This window comes from Ambystoma mexicanum, chromosome 4q, assembly GCF_040938575.1.
Source record: "Ambystoma mexicanum isolate Mex_15411 chromosome 4q, UKY_AmexF1_1, whole genome shotgun sequence".
In the NCBI taxonomy this organism is placed as follows: Eukaryota; Metazoa; Chordata; class Amphibia; order Caudata; family Ambystomatidae; genus Ambystoma; species Ambystoma mexicanum.
The window spans coordinates 594009185-594026603 of record NC_090928.1 but is presented as its reverse complement, the minus strand read 5'-3'; positions in this window follow the sequence as shown (position 1 = coordinate 594026603).

The following is a 17419-nucleotide window of genomic DNA, read 5'->3' as shown; positions in this document are numbered from 1 at the left end:
AGGTATTGGAAATCTTCTCAACCTCAAACTGAGAGTCTCTCAATTTTGCCTCTCTGGACAACCTGTTTGCTCCTGCTTCTTTTTGCTGGGAGGAATATGGGTACTTGATACAAAGCCAAGAGTTTTCAAATCATTTCCCAACAGGACTCTCCCTGCCACTTCATTCTGTACACTAACAGGAATTCTAACACTCATATTGTTGCACTGGATGAGAGCTGGCAGAATAGGAACCATTTGGATAGGGCCTCTTGCAAGTTTAGTGGGACCTTTGGGTGCCTTAGCTACATCCTCAGGCTTGAACAAACTTTCATCTACCCCTGTAATGCTTGCCCCAGTGACTCTGGTGGCAGGGGTTTCCTGATCTTTTAAAAGAACATTGTCCTTATAATATTATTTTGTGTTATCTAGAGTGGAGTTCTACACATCCACATTCTGTTGTTTCCACAGACCCAGGGACACAAAAGAAACACTGGGGTCTTCAGCCAGTAGTTGAAAGTGTGCACTTGCCATTTGTGCTTCTCCCTCAGGGATGAAGGCCAAGGAGGCAGTGTGGACCCCTGAGGGTTTACCTTTACATCTGGGATCCCCTTTCACATGATCTACAGACCCACATCCAAAATATTTCCCAAATGTTCTTTGGAATGGGGGGTATTTGTTGGCCTCCCTCTGGTTTGGCACCAGTGGGTTCACTAGTCCTACCAGGTTTCCCATGGAACTTACCCTTGCTATGTTTGCGGCCCTCTTTTGGATGGTTGAATTTAAAATTCTCTTTACCCTCTTACTTGTGCTGCTTCACCTCTTCCTTTTTGTGAGTTTCCTCAGAGTCCTTGTGAGTGGCCCTGTTAGCTAGCCACAAGTCAGCAGCGTGTACTAGCTATTTCAGATCAATTTCTTTTGAGTCAGCCAAGTGCTGTCTCAGCTCAGGAGAGCAGGCATAAAAAATAGATTCTAGCAAAAAAATATTTCTCATTCCTTCAAAGATGTGTACTCTGTACCCACCCCTTAACCCAACTATCTAAGTTTTTCAAACATTCACATACCCAGGTAGTCCAAGGGGTATCATCAGTTTCTTTGAGGGTCCTAAACCTCTTAAGGTACTGGGAAGGAGTTTTCCCAAATCTGGCTATTAATGCCAGATTTACTGATTCATAATCCTTTCTCTCACTGGTACCCAATTCCACCACAGAATCACAACCATTCAGGGGGAGCCTAGACATGATCCATGGAATTAAATCATTCCCACTTATTCCTTGAAGACCACAGGTGTATTCAAACATGCCCGGCCAATCATACACATCAAGTTTTGGTTCACACATACTCACTGTTTCTTTAGGCAGGCGAGGCCTCTTGGACTAGCAGACCTAGAAGACCCTGAAAAGGAAGCAGAATCAAGGGACATCTTTCTCATATACATTTCATGTTGCATCTCTCTTTCTCTTAGTTTCACCTCTTGATGTTTGGCTTCAGCTTGGACATTTAGTTTCTTGAATTCCAACTCTAATCTTAGTATCTCAAGAGAAATATATTCTGGGCTTAGCTTTGGACTTGTGGGGTCCCAATGGGAACTGACTGAGGTACAGGAGTAGGCTGTGGCAGAGGGGATCTCTCTTCTCGAGACTCATCTGGCTCCTCTTGCAGATTGGAGCTTGACTCTAAAGTAGCAACCTCATCATTCTCATCCACATTATTTGGGTGAGTAGGGGTTACAGGCCTACTGCCCAAACTTTGGTGATTTAACAACCTCGTAATCAATTCATATTTCTTTCCTTTCAGTGTCAGACCCCTGGTTTTACGCATATCTTTCAGTTGTTCTACTGTTAGGACAATCAGGCCTGCCTCATTAAAGTTATAAGGTTTGTTTGCTCAGGGAATTTGATGCTTTTCCTTTCCTTGTATTTTTGTATCTAAATGTTATGTGTTTTCTTTTTATGATCACTTTTTATTCTTTTTATGTTCTTTTTACGTAAAAAGCTATTTTTATGTGTAAAGTTTCAATGTAAACTAAATCACAATAAATTATATATTAAAGTTATCCATATTTGGCATGTTACAATTGCTTAACGTTTTGGTGGTGCTTAGCCTTGTGGCTGGTTTAGTTGGGCACAAGTACAGCAAATAGTCAATGTAACCACTCAACGCCAATCCCACCGCCTGCCACCAGTGTTAGGTAAGAATTGGTGTAGTAACACCTTGTGAGATTACACAACACGTATCTGCTTGGTATTAGGTAACCAACCTTTTGGTATACGTCTATACTACACAAGTTTGTAGTGTTACTGAGCAGCCAGGCCTATCTCAAGAGGGGTAAATGTGAGCTGTAGAGCTGTAGCAAGGAAATTCACAAATACAAGTAGCCAAGTAACACTTACATTCAAGGTTTCCTTTATAAATATTTATTTATTTAACATCAATTTTTAAATATGTGTTTTTTTAAAAGGGCAAGGTATGTAACAATCAAATATATTTTAAAATACTTTTCCAGAACCAGCACAAGTTTAGTGAATACTCTTTAGAGATGCTTTTTACACACTTCCTACACCCAGAGGTGACTTCATTCACAAGGACCGTAATGGCATTTATATATCATTAATTATATTTTGCAGATTCTGGGGTTGCAGAAAGGAAAGGTTAAAGGAAGGAAAAAGGTTAAAACAGGTTCTCAGTATAGGTGAGGACAATTAATCTTCCAATGAGAGCCAGACAAGCCTTTCCCAGCAATAACAGTCTGAAACAAGTTACCACCTCTGAGGGACAGAAATATCAAAGTGAATGGACTAGAGAAGTCAGCAGGGAGCCTGGACAGACAATGTCAATTGGAGCACAGTCTAGGGAGCTGAGGCACTTCTTAGTAAAAGTCTTGCACATAGGTAGATAGTTTTGTAGAACTCACTTGTAGGGTCACAAGTTGTTACACTAGTGAAAAGCAGAGTTGGAATCAACTCCAACAAAAGTAGCCAATGCAAGTCTCAACTGAGAAGAGCACAGCTAAAGAAACTGAGGTAAGTACCCCAAGTCTAAACAGTACCTTTGGTTTGAAGAAGAGTGGTCCAACTGGGTTCTGGCCTGTTGCAGCGATACAGATCTTGAGCCCCAGTCGTTGGGACAAGAGGGCGGATATCTGCAGGACTTCTGTGGCAGCAATTCAGAGGTCGACGGCAGCTGCAGGCTCTTTTCGGATCAGCGGCACTTCGCTGTTTCAGCGTGCGGTAACAGCACCACCGTGGATTTCGGATACCGGTTGGGCTTCCTTCACTCCTTCACTCCTTGAATCCTGCACTCTCCTGAGGGGACTCGAGCGCTGGTCATCCTGCTTCTGGAGGGTCCTTAGGAGACTCCTGGAGTTTCTGGCTGGATTGCAGACGTTGCACTTGACTACGGATTTCTCGACCCCTGGAACTCGGTTCTTGCAGCAGCGAAGAAGTACAGCCAGTCGGGGAAGATGGTCCAGTGGAGTTCATCTCAGGGTTAGTTGGTCCCACTAACCCAAGGGAAGAAGTCGTCCCTTCCAGAGCTTCTCTTGTCGATCAGAAAAAGGAGTTTCAGCACAGCAGCAGGGCTTCACCGGGAAATTCAAAGGTCCGGGAGGATGCAGCAAGCTTCATTCATGGTTTCTTCGTCAGGGGTTTCTCCCAGTGGTTGACTTTGACTCTATTCCCAAAACCCTCGCCTTTTAAGCAGGTTTCTCCCATTCATGCACAGCATAGGCTGTCACACAAACAGCAGCAGCCAGCCAATCAAGACTGGTTGCATTGATACACTCTTTGAGACAAAGGACAGGGGAGTTTTGGGAACCTCCATCAAATCCTGCTTTTCCAGACACACTGGAGGCAGAGGCGGGTTTCAGGGCTGAAGCCTGCCAAAGGCAAAACGGACAAAGGGCTGAAACCTGGCTTGGCACGCAGAGTAAAACCCACGAAAGACCTCACAAACAGAAAATGGCAAAAAAAGAAAACCAGGGCCATTTTGACAAAATGGTCACCCATGGGTGCTATAGAGCAGCTGAGGATTTAGCTTGCGGTAGAAAAGCACAATGGTTGGAAAATAAAACCACTGCCACCAGCCATTTAAAGTAATGAGGGTAACATAAACATGTTACATGATAATATAGGATAAGGGCCTACTAGGTAACTCCCAGCACTCCACATAAGATGTTGTGTGCTGGACCTAAAAAGAGAAAAGGTAAGTAAAGTCAATTTCCCTTTACTATTCTTGGGTACAGTAGTTCTCACAAGAAAAGGTATTTAAACCCTTTTAGAAATCTAAAGGATTTCTCTGTGGCACTACACTGAATGTGCTGTGTGTCAACATACAAAAAGTAGATCCCTGTGGAGTTTGTCAGACCCCAAAAACAGTGGAAACACATAATACAAATGAGGTCAAAACACATGAGAGTTTGAGAAAAAGGTCTCACTCACTCCAGGGTTAAAAGTCCTAAAGTCCAGCAAAAGAGCTGGGGATCTCTAAGGTCGAAGGGAATTAGCACAGAAATGAGAATTCTCCCTAACATTCTGCAAGGCGCTCTGCTGAGCAAGTTTCCACGGAAGCCGCCAGCCTTGCAGCGCGACATGATGTAGCTGCCAGCAAGGTGAGACCCTGACATTAGGTGATGATCTGATGATATGCATGGGGATGATCAGGAGGCCTCCTCATTAGGCTGCAAAAGCAGTGAAAATGAACATTCTCCCCAGGCTTTTATATTACACTCTAGCCCTCCCGGTTCTGATCCCACACTCTTCTCTTCAAACTTTGCACCATTATATTATGAAGTTCGTATTGTCTTGTCGCAAGCCCGGGGTTACCAAGCAGGCTTTGCATTCTCTAGGATGGACTACTGCAACAGCCTCTTTCTAAATCTGCCTGCTTCTACTCTCCGCCCTCTGCAACTCATCCAGAACAGGACTCCGAGACTTGTCCTTGGCCTCAAGCCCAGGGATCGTATCTCTCCAGGACTGACATCCCTGCACTGGCTCCCAGTGGCTGCGAGGATCAAGTTCAAAACCCTCTACATTGTCCACAAGGCCTTCTGGGGCCTGGGCCTCCATACCTTCAACTCTCTCTTCCTAAATATCTTTCTTCGCAAGCTCTTCACTGATCCGCCTCCAACTCCCTCAGGTTCAGTCGCTTCTCCAAGCAATGAGTTGGTTGTAGATCTCTATCTTCGGCTGGGGCCTCCCTCTGGAACAGCCCCCCCTCCTCCCTGAAACTTGAGGAGAACCATCTCTGGTTCCGGAAACACCTCAAGACCTTCCTCTTAGCTTCTGCTTTCTCTCCTCCTCTTCCCTGCTGAACCCCTTACTGAAACTGCATTGGTTCACCTGGCTGCCCTCTGATCTCTGGCCCAGCCACCCCCCTACCAGCTGCACACCTGAACTGCCTCCCGGGCAATCCCTGTAATTGGGGGCTGTTTCTGTATCCCTACAGTCCCCTACCAGCTCTTGACACTTGATGTCTGCACTTAACCCTGCACTTGCCACTAGCTGGCCGCACTTGTACCTACTGTTTTATTTATATTTTTTACTGTCTATCCCATGTTTTGTACTGCACATTGCACCCCTTACCCCCTACAATCCCCCCCTCCCCTGCACTTGCGCGATCTCAATCTCATCTGGCCTCGTAAGATTGTTCTCTTTGTCTTCCCTCTGTTCCTCCTCCCTTGCCTCGTCGTGCCTTGAAACACTTGTGTATAGGCACATTATAAATGCCATATCATATCATATCAAACATTGTGGGGATTTGGGTCTTCCCATCCTCCAGAATTATTGCATGGCGTGTTATAGCAGCCAATATATTGGCAGGTCAACGCCAACAGAGCCCTGTGGGTGAATATCGAACAGTCTGTCACTTAGTATTCTTTATCAAATGTATCATATCTCAGCAGTGCTCATAGGAGCACAAGAGGTGTGATGTTCCCTCTACTAAAGTCTCTTTGACCTACTGGGATACAGCAATCGGATTGTGGAAAGTTCAGAAAGACACTGGTCCCCTATCCTCGGTTCTTGGTAACCCACATCTCTCCGCAGGTTTTATAGGAGGGAACTTCTGTGCATGGCAAAGGGGTGGTTTGTTACACTTGAATCAGCAATATAGCGAGAAATCTCCACTTTGAAAAATGTAATGAAACGTTCTTGTCTCTGAATCTGAACACTTCTGATAATGCTAAAGTAGACACTGCATTTTTAATCTTGAGACACTCCTGGCAGGAACACGCCCACTTACTAAAGCGGAGCTCGGGGCGCTGGAGGGTCGCTCTAAAAAGGTCACTCGATTATTTAAGCTACTAGATAGATCAGACTCTTTTATTGGAGTCTCCTACATCTCGTAGTGGGAAAGGGACCTGGGGCATTCTGTAGCGGGAGAGACCTTGGGGAAAATATGTACTAGAGCCACCACTCCATCGCGTAACGTGACACACAAAGAGAACGCCTATAAAGGGCTGTTTCGCGGGTATTTGTACTCGACCAAGCTTAAAAAATGAGCAGCTCCATCTCTCCCTATTGTTGGAGGAATTTCGGTCAGAGCAGTGAGTTCCTCCACCTTTGGTGGCACTGCGATAAGGCCAAAAAAAAATTCAGGACGGAAGTACTCGCCTTGATTAGAGATACCTTCAAGCAATGGACCTTAATTGCTAGTTGCACCAGTAATTATAATTGGTTATTTACAACACACTTAATTAACACAAGAGGTTTCAATGATGGACGCGGAATTCGAACCCGCGTGACTCTGCATCGTCTTGCTTCCAAGACAATGTTACCCCTGAGCTATCCTCCCCAGTGAAAACCATCTCCCCCGTGAGCGGTGCCAGGGCTAAGCTTGCTACCCAACTAATGTTGGCTGGTTTATTGCCCTTGTTACAAGTTGGAAAGCTACAAAGGGACCACAGTTCAACGATTGGTGGTTTAAGATATGGTAATTATCCGTGATGGGAAGTTTTGTGCCACCTACCAGGTTGCCTAGCGATAGACATGGCGACTTGGCTCCCTCTTCAGGCGTTCAGTGATGGGTGCACTCTTCGGCCCATTAAATCACACATTACGACACTTCTAATTAGTATAGCATGCGACGTTTGTGTTTCTACCAGTAGAGAGCCCCCAAATTACATGACTCTTCCTGTCAGAACCTTATAATATCCTTTCACTATTTGCACTGCTCTGAAACACTCCTTTCTGTATTTGGGTTGTTTGGCTTTTGTTTCCGTTTTCGTATAATTGTATCGTTAAAACAATAAAGATTTTTTTTAATGCTTTGTTTGTAATTGTTTGTTTTAGTGCAAATAGTGAGTCAAACACAGTACTTACAAACATGCTCAACGCATTACAAATGCGTTAAACCACCTGGAAAGCAGACGCCAATCATAAACACCTGCTGCGATGTACAGTCAACATATACGCATCACCTGCACTAGAGTGGACATGTGAAAGAGTCCAATGGCATCCAGCAAGAGTGATCACCAGCCCATATCGAATGAAGAAGAGGAAAGCACATGACATAACTAGCGCCGGAGAAAATGGACGCAGCTCTAAAGAGAGAACCCAGGGAAGAGGAGAGCGACCCACCAGCAACCAAGAGATCGCAAAGAACCAGGAAGGCATGGTGGAAGGCGGTGGAGGCTAATGGGGAGTGGGGATGGCCGAAGCGGAGCAGCAGGCGTATGCCAGGGCGAAGAAACCGTTAGGGGCCTTAACAGCGGCAGCAGATCAGGATGCTATGGGTGAGAGGTTTGTAAAGATGGTGGAGATGCATGTTGAGAGAGCGCTGAGGGATTTGCATGATAAAAGGCGGGCTGATAATGTGAATAATTGCAGGGATAATTATAGGGTGCAATCCGGGGCAAATATGGAAGGGAGCACAAACACAGCAATGGTGGAGCAAAGCAGACCCGTGATAGGGGGAAAGGTTGTAGCCATTGCGGGGGGAGGCACAAGCATGGGGCACAGTGGCACCTAGTCACTTGCCATTGGGGAGGTGCGCATCTCCCGATTTAAGCAGGGGAGAGCAGGGGACAATGGAGGCAGCCGGTCCCCTAACTGTGGACTTTCCTGGGGAAGCATGGGGGCCTGAAAAGAGGGGCAACCAAGGAACAGACAGGCTAGTAGACTCGCTTGCTTCGGTGGGGGGTCAGGAGGGACCCAAGGGTGTACACCCATGACCACAAAGAAGTCAAGGAGAAAATTTGGAGCAAGATGCTCATCAACACTTTTTCTTTGCTCGAGCTAGAGCAGGTGGGGACAGACATATTAAAGGAGGCCAGGAAGGAGGACGACAGGAAGAGATTGAGAAAGGAAAGACACATCATGAATTGGTTATATGCCTACAGGAGGTACACCTTTATCATGGTAGAGAAGTTGCTGGGTGATGTTGCTGCACTCATCACATACGAGCAGCGCATACACAAGGCATACAAGGAGTATGGGGGGGACGCATGGCTCAGATACGATGAGAGCTTTAGGTTGAAGATGCAAATGTTTCCTGCCATGAACTGGGACCACGAGGATGTGTCAAGATACATCCATAAGATGATATCTAGCAATGGGCACAAAAGCATGACATCGGGGAGCAGCAGCCAGGCAGGAGTCAATACCAAGAATGGCGAGAGGGGAAGGCGCCCCCTTCAGTGCGGGGGTGGTGCCTAGCCTAGGGACAGCAGATCGGGAAGGGACAACTCCTGCTGGAAATTCAACAAATGGAACTACACGTTGGGAGCCAAGTGCAAGTTCAGGCAGGCGTGAGGCATATGCGGCGGAGACCACACGGCTGCCTGGTGTAGAAGGAGCAACTCGTCCCAAAGCAGAGGGAGCAAATGAAGGAGAAGGGAGGTGAAACTTAGGGCGAGGGAAACAGCCCCAGCCCGCTTCACGCTAGGGAAACAGCACCCTCTGCCAGGCTAGTTTTATGACGGGGAGCATTCGGGATACTCTTGAGGGGCGGCCATGGGGAGGATGACATATAGCGGTAGGGGAAGAAGGAGACCATCCGGCTAGGGGGCAAGCACAGATCAGGGAGAAAAGGGGCAATGAGTACCTTTTGTTTGGTAAGGAAGGAATGGGAGGGGAGGAAAAGGAGAAAATGAGCAGAACTGATCATGGAAGGGGGTCCCCGACAAAGTAAGGATCCATCTAGGGGGAATTACCTCACCCGACTGGGCAGAACGCAACTGCTGCATGATATGTGCAGTACGAAGTGGGCATTGAGCAAGGCCTTGGGGGCTTGCAAGTTGACGTTGTCAAAAATGATTCCTAGGGTCACAGGGAGGGTGGCTCATCCTGGCTGAGGTCCCTACGAGTGCCTGGGTAGTTCGAGAAGGAGGGGTACTACTGTAGGGCATATGTTGGTACCTCTTTGTCAGAGCTGGGTGGACATCATGAGAAGGCAAGGATGAGAATAGTAGGGAAGTTTTCAGCATGACTGGGGGCAGCAAAGGGGCAGAAACCCCTTTGGCTGTGGCAGTAACTCAGGCGATCGAGCAGTGCCTAAACTAACCTCATGAGGGAGGTTTAAGAGGACCAAGGGTCACTGGCCACCCAGTAGCCTACAGGGCGGGTGGCCGCGCAGTATAAAGAGGACGGGCACCCCCCCCCCCATGGTCGTCAGCTTCCAGCTTGGGCTGATGGGAAAGGAAAAGCATAACGGCACTCCCTGCAGCCTATCAGCGGCGCTGGACAATTTGTTTCGCCCAGAACGAGAGGCTAGTCGAGGTTCAGGGAGTGGTGGCCTAAGTATGAGGGAAAGGAATGATGAGTAAAAGAGAGCTGACTGTAAATAAATGAAGGAACAGAGAATGGGGAAAAGGGGGGTGCCAAGGAATGTGTAATTGAAGATGTTATTGTTTGGTTTGAAGTGAAATGTTTAAAATAAACCACGGCCTTGTTATGCCACAAATGAGGAAAAGTTGGTCTGGCCTTAGTTATTTAGCCAAGGTGGGCTGCAACAGGATGTTATGTATCTTGCAGGGTGGGGGGCAAGCAGTGCCCGACTGCCCTGTTAGGCCTGGTAAAAGTGGGCGGGAGGAGCCTTGAGTGTTGGCGGGACCTACGCTGGTCCTGCGCCTGCTGGAGGCTGCATGGAGCTGCTGGCTCCTTCACTGCTTTTTCAGGGGAAAAGGGGGAGGGAGGGATTCCGCTCAAATGGAGCATTGTGTGGCTGGTGACGGGTCTCCCTCGGTCCCTGCGCCACACGGCAGCCAGGGGGTGTTTTTCCTGGGTGGGCTTAGTGCGTTCTGGAGTTCCTCCCTGGGCTCCTGAGGCTGCGTCTGTGTTGCTTGGGGCGCTGTGCCCTGGTCGGCCCAGAAGGGGACTGGGAGCCCCGCCCCAGCCTTTTTTCCTGTCCAGTGAAAGGGAAGGCATGGTATGGGTGGGCCTCTGACAGAATATCGTATGTCGTATGTCAGTTTCAGGCGGGTTGTATATGTAGGCTTGGTCCGGTGTAGGTCGGGGCTGGGGGGGTCATATATTTATATATTAAACATGTTTTAAATAATAAAACTTTTAAAGTCCTCTTCCTACAAGAGGCCGCCCTCACCCCTCCAACCATGGTTGTGTTCAGTGTCGGGCCTTTTACCGGCCCAGGGGGTGGTCGGAGGACAGGTGGGTTATACTGGGGGCTTGTTTCTGTAGGCGGGTGCATTGAGCAGGGGTTCCAATCGGAAGAGTACAGGGCCTAGGTGGCTGTAGTTAGCATAAAGAGGTTTGTTGTGGATAGGTTCTTAAAGGGGAGCAGAGGTCGGGGCATGGTAGGGTCTGATAGTGAGGGTCAGGTAAATAGAGCCGGGGTTAGGTAAGTATAGCCGGGAGCTAGGGGTTTGTGCAGCCCCAGCTGGTGAATAGTGGGTAACTGCAGTCATGGGGTTGGGGGAAATGGGAAGGAGGCTATCCCCTACCTATAATGAGACAGACCACTGGAGGGACTGGTACGGTTACCCCGATGGTGGTGCCAGGGCAGTAGATGGCTCTGTACAGCCCAAGGAGGACCAAGTCGGTGAAGGGAGATGGGGAGCGGGGCACTGGTGGAAACCATCACCCACCTGAGTAGCGGGAGGAAACCAAGGCAGTTCATCCCAACCACGACAAGGAAGACGGGCGGTGGAGTGGACACCCCACCGAGGAGTGATTGCAGTGGCGGCCCGGGGAGGATCACATCAGGAAGGGGAGATGGGGGACACCATCCTCCACACGAGTAGCAGGGAGGGAACTAGGGCGTTTCCCCACCACCCCCACCCATGACCAGGAAGGAGAGCGGTGGGGTGGACACCCCACGCTAGGATCAAATGCAGCAACTAAGAGCAGCCGGATAAAGGGGTGCAGGAGCGCTCCAGGTTTAAGATAAGTGGCAATGCTTTTTTTGTGGAGGTTTGGGCGGGAGGCCAAGCTATCCAGCTAAAGGAGGAACAGGAGGGACAGGACGTGTGTCTTAAGAGGGATGGCAGGATATAAAGGGGAGGGGAGATGAAGGGACACCCATCACCCTTGCAGAGTTACAGGGATCCTGGGGGGTTTCCCCACACAACAGATTTCGAGTGTGGAGGTGGGGCACCCCACACTGGAAGGAATTTATTTGAGCAACTAAGTTGTACATTTTGTTTCTGCAGCAGGAGTATGCAGGCGGAAAGAGAGAGGAGGAGGAAAGATGGCGGATAAGGGATATGGTGCGATCATGAGTCACCAGGCAAAAAGGGGATGGCCTGTTGCAACAGGGGTGAGCATGGGTGGCTGGGCGCTAGGGACGGGGAGGAATTGGGAGTGAACAAAGATATCTGAAGGGTAAATGGAACAGGATGGCAAAGAGGACGTGGTGCAGGTGGCCACATAGAGTGAATGGTTGGGGCTCAAGACCAAGGTGGAAGAAGAAGGGTGAATATACGCAGTGGAATGTAGGCCACAACATTAAAGAGGAAGGTGGGAAACGAGGGTGGGGGATTTTATTTTACATTTTTGTTTTACTTGATTCAATTTACAAAAGAAATTTTTACAAGAAAATGAAAAATTTCCCATCCTTTCCCACTTTGATATGTCCGTTCCAACTTAAGGAAAAGGAAAGACAGGGGAGACAGAGAGCGAAAGAAAGAAAGTAAGAGGGATTCCTTGGCAAAGGGCTGGTTGTAGACATGGGGGACAAGACGGGGGTCAGTCTCCCTTCCGATCTAACGAATAGGAAGGGCTCTCAATCAGGTCTCATTCTTGATCTTCGAGTTTCAAGTTCATAAAGAATTGCGAGACCGCAATCACATAAGAGGTATTATCTCCCTCTATTAGTCTGTTCCACCAGTCCTCTTCTCCACATATAGTTGACTCTTTGAATATGTGTGCAAAGTGTCTGCTTCTCAGATTCGTCAAGTTTGTACATGACAATAACAGGTGTCGCAGTGACTCAATTTGATCTTTCTTTTTACAGAAACGGCAGCTATTTTCCAACGAGATTTTTCTTATAACTCTGTTTTCATTTGTTGGCAGGAGGTTCATTCGGAAACGCATAAACATGTTTCTCAGGCATCTATTTGGGAACTTTTTTAGATAGTTCGACATATCATTTATGCTCCTTGATGTTGGTGGCTGATGTTTTATTAGTTTGCTTCTGTTTTCTATAGATGTCGTCTGAATCCAGTCTCGTTCCCACAGTTTTTGTTTAACTTTGTCTGGGTTTTGTATTAGTTCTTCCTCAGAACTATCTATCTCATCCAGTGTTTTTTGATTTTCTTTCACCCAGTTCGTTACCAGGTTACTTCTTTGATCTTCGAGTTCGGTGCAGATAATAGTCGCTACATTTGGACATTTGCTGATTTTCATCCTTCTGTGTAGCATTATTGTATTTCTTACCACCATCGACTCTAGAGATTGTAGACCCAGTTCTTGGCGTATAGTTTGGACAGGCGTTGATGCTGGTAAGTTCAATGTACTTAGCCAGAAGAGCCCTTCAAAGCTCTTCCAGAATTTTCGCAGAATCATCAGCATGGCGTCTGCGCCATATATTAGGGAAGGAACCACTTTTCCCTTGTAGAATTGTATCAAGGGGATTGTTGTGAATTGACAGAATCTTCCGTCTATCACTTTGGCTTGACTTGCCAGCTTCTTTGTTTTTTCCAACAGATGTTTTTGCATTGGACACTCTTGTTTGTTGTTACTAAGAATCACCCTTAGATACTTAAATTCCTTCACTTGTTCAATCTTCTCCCCTTCCAGGGTCCATCTGAAGTTTTCGGTATGAGTGTTGTGTTTTTCCATGGTCATGACTTTGGTTTTGGTTTTATTAATTTCCAAGTTGTTCTTCTTTATATAGACTGCCAGCTCGTTTAATTGGCGCTGAAGGCCAATCGGCGTGTAATCCAGTAAGATAAGGACATCCGCGTAAAGTAGTCTAGAGACCTTAGATCTTCCTATTGTTGGTGGAAATTAGCGGATCTCTAGTTCTCCATCTTTAATATCCCAGAGGTATGAGTTGAATAGCGTCGGGGCGAGGGGACACCCTTGCTTTACTCCTCTGGCCGTGGGAATTTGTTCTGAAAGGAGCCCTTCTCGGTTTAAGCGTACCCTAATAGAAGTGTTTTGGTGAAGAGCTCTAATGGGTTCCAGAATGCCTTCCGGGCAGATTTTTGCCCTTAGTTTTTCCCATAAGATTTCCCGGTTGACCTGGTCGAAGGCCTGGTCCAGGTCAACAAATGCCAGATGGATTTTTGGACTTCCTTCATGGATCTTACTTTTTAAGATGCTTAGAAGCAAGATGTTCGGAGCCGTCCCTGCGTCCTTCACGAACTCAGATTGGAGAGGGTCTTCATTGTCAGAGGCTCTTGTCCATTTTTGAAAGTTTTCCAAAAGTAATGAGCCGAAAATTTTCCCGACAACGTCGAGGAGTGCTATTGGGCGATAGTTCTTGGGTTCCTCTCTTGGTCCATGTTTATAGATTGGCACAATAGTTGCAGCTGCACATGAGGTGGGTATGGATCTGTGTAGTGTGGAGTTCTTTATAACCTCGTGGATAAATTCAGCCCATTCTTCTTGATCTTCTTTTAGGTCGGCATTTGTGATGCCATCTGGCCCGGGGGCCCTTGAATTGTTCAAACAAACCAGTTTTCTCTTGATATCGTCCCTCTCCCACGTTGCCACCCAAGAGGTATTAGAGGTTGCTGGAATTGTTGGATTATGCCACCCGACTTTCTGGAATAAGTTTCTAAAGTGCTTCATTCAAGCTTCTTCTCCAACAAAATTGTTTATTGGATTTGTTTGGATCCCTGACGTTGTTCTTATCAAGGTCCAAAAGTCTCTTGATTTCCTGCTACATACCGTCTTCAGCATTGCGGCTGCATCTGCTTGGGCAATTACTGCTCTTTGATGCCGTAGCCAGCTTTTGTATGTCCTTACCGTGATTTTTACTTGATTCACCATCTCAGGAGTATGTGTTTTACTTGCGAGGCGTTTAAGTTTTCTTAGTTTTTTTCTCTCTTCCACAATGCATTTATTAAATTCGTGTATGTGGGTTTTTTATCTCACGGTTTGGCCACACTTTTTTTTTCTTTTCATAAACTTTTAGCAGTGGATGGTAATCGATGTTATTTTTTTCGTTTTTTGACCCCCTTTGCCGCTTTAATTTGCATATGGTAGTGTAAGTGCCCGTTAGTTCTTCCACTGCATTTGCAGACAGTCTTAACCTTGTACCTCCTTTACACTCCTCAATCTTGGCGACCATCGTTGGCCTGGGACTCCTCGTGTTGGTCCATTTTACTTTTAATAAGTTATGGTCACTATTAGATGTTTTCACCACCTCAAAATCAACCATAATCCTCAGCATTTCGTTTGAGACAAATATGTGATCTAAATTTGCACTCTGGTTGTTTCTTTCCCATGTCGGCGTTTGGTAGGCCATTGCTGAGCATTGATGTTTCTAAACTTTGAAGATCCCATGCTGACATCGCCTCCTTCCATAGGTGGCCTCGGACCATATTTAGTGGGACCTTTTTCATCATACCATTGGCAATGTTACTTTTATTGCAGACCGCATTAAGGTCCCCACAAAGAATAATAAATTTGGGCGGCCATTCTAAGTGTGTTTTTTCTAATATGCTGTCTACTAATTTCAAGAAGTCTTCGTTCTTGATTGCTGCAGGGTTCCAGTAGGTGTTTATCAAAACCACTGTCTCGTCCTTTGCAATTTTTTGGTTGTTGGTATCCGTCGATGTTTTTGTCCATTTTAGAACGGATACTTGCAAATGGGAGTTTGACAATTCCGTTTTTATATGTTGGATTCCTACTCCAGATCTGATGGCTGTCAGTAAGCAAGACGATGGACGGCCTTTTCCAGAATGCGTTGCTGGGGATAGGAAGGTTTCATATCCCTCCAAAAAGGGTCTGTTAGTTAGCCATGTCTCTTGGAGACATAAGATGTCAAACTCCCCAAGATTGACGTCGTTTATTGCCAAGAGGTGACTGAAACCTCTAGTATTCCAGCTTCCCATTACGATGGTATCTTTCCCTTCTTCCTACCCTCCTCCATGCACTTGGTCTGTGCACTCCCTTACTTCTCTGAATGGCTAGCTCTTCTTAGTTAATGCTTTCGAAATCCACGACCATCTGGAGAGAGCACCTTGTTCTTCATCCTTAGGGGTGTACGTGGTTGTTTGTCCATTTTCCCTGGGTAAGTCTTCTTGTGAAAATGTTATTGTCAGGCTCCGAAGAGGTCCCTTGGGGTGTCTTCTATTATTCAGAGGGTCCAAATATGGAGTTTTCACCGTTTCAACTATTGCAGGATTTCCTCTTTGGGTCGCCCTCTCCTGTATATCGAGCTGCGTTGAGTTTGTGGACTCTACCTCTTTTTGTATCGACCTTTTGATTGATCTAGATAGCGGTCCTTTTGAACGGGCCCGCACCTTCTCTTGTTTTGACTGTGTATTCTCTTGTGTTTCCAGTTTATTGTTTCCGTGCTGCAATTTTTGGCTTCTTAAATGGCACTCACACAACTCGTATCCCAGCATTTGGAAACTTTCCAGTTCCCCTGTTATCATTGCTATGATCAATGGAGAGGGGATGTGTAGATAGACACAGTCTCTTTTCCCCGAGGTGCCACAAATCTGATGTCGCCAGAATTAATCTGCCTCAGGTTTGGTATACATTTCATTAGGACCATTATGTTCTTCCTATTCAATATCAATTTATCTCGTATGTTCCCCACATGTTCAAGTTTGAAAGACCTTTCACTTCCAATTTTTTTGCTGTATGGGATGTAAGCATCTTTCTCATTTTCTGAAGAGTTATTTATTTTGTTTCTTGGGTTTCTCTCGTGGCTTGAGTCTCTTGAGTTTTTTTTTTTAATGTATTCTTTCTTTTGCTTATTGACAGATTTGACTTCCTCCGAGGACTGGGTTTTCATAGGTCTTTTTGTACTTAATGAACTGCTCCTGTGTTTCCTATCCCATGGGTCAGATTCTTTCTCTCTGGAGTCAGTCCATCTTTTTTCTATTCCTATTGATGGCGTTTTGTCCCTTTTGCTAACCGTGGGTGCCCCAGCAACTTTGTCACACCTTTTTTTTAAGGTGAGAAATGGTCTTTTTTGGTCTTTTTCTGCGTTTTCATTAATTTTGACTCTTTGTTCTTTTGTCGCACATTCCAGTTGTTGCATCTCTAAACTGGATTTGTGGTCCCCACTCTCAACGGAGTAAACCGACAGATCCATAATATCGATGCTCTCTTCCCGGTCTTCAATCTCCTTTTGTTGTCTGTTTAAGGGCGAATCTTGGTCTAATTTTTCTACAGTTGGGGGCTCTACTTCTCGAAAGAACACAGTTCGCTTTTTCACTTGTTCATTTGACTGCATTATTTTGTTCTGGGACTTTGATGGCTCCTTTGTCATCTCCGTATGGACTAACTTTGTTTCTAGCGTAACCACTCTGTGTCCAACTTTTTTTACATTTGTTTTTTCATTTGCAAAAAGCGGTAATATTGTTTGTTCCAATATTTGTAGTTTGGGTTGTCTTTGCTCCGGGTTCTCGTTTTGGGATTTCGCTCTTTGAGCCTTGGTTTGAGGCTCTCTTACTCCTACACCCTCAACGAGCGTCCTACTCAACACGTCTTTTTCCAGGGTCAAGACGACACACCCCTTTTGTAGATTGTTTCGTTGTTGCACCCTGCGATTTTCCCCCTTGTTGATTTCTTACTTTTGTTTGGGTGCCTTTCTTATGTTCTTCTCGGACATTCCGCGGGGCGATCACGCTCTCTTTTGCCATTTGGGTTTCACCCAGCTGGTTTCCTTCCTCTCTAACCGACTCTTTCCTGGCTACTTTAGGTGTATCCTCAGTCTGAGTAGCGGTTGAGTTGTTTTGCTGGGAATGCTTCGTCGCTTCTGTTTTGTTTTGTTGTCTGAGGTCTCTGTTTAATAAGTTATTGGATGTGTAGGGCTCCCCCCCCCTTGATCCCATAGCCGTGATAAAACCTTCCACATAGAT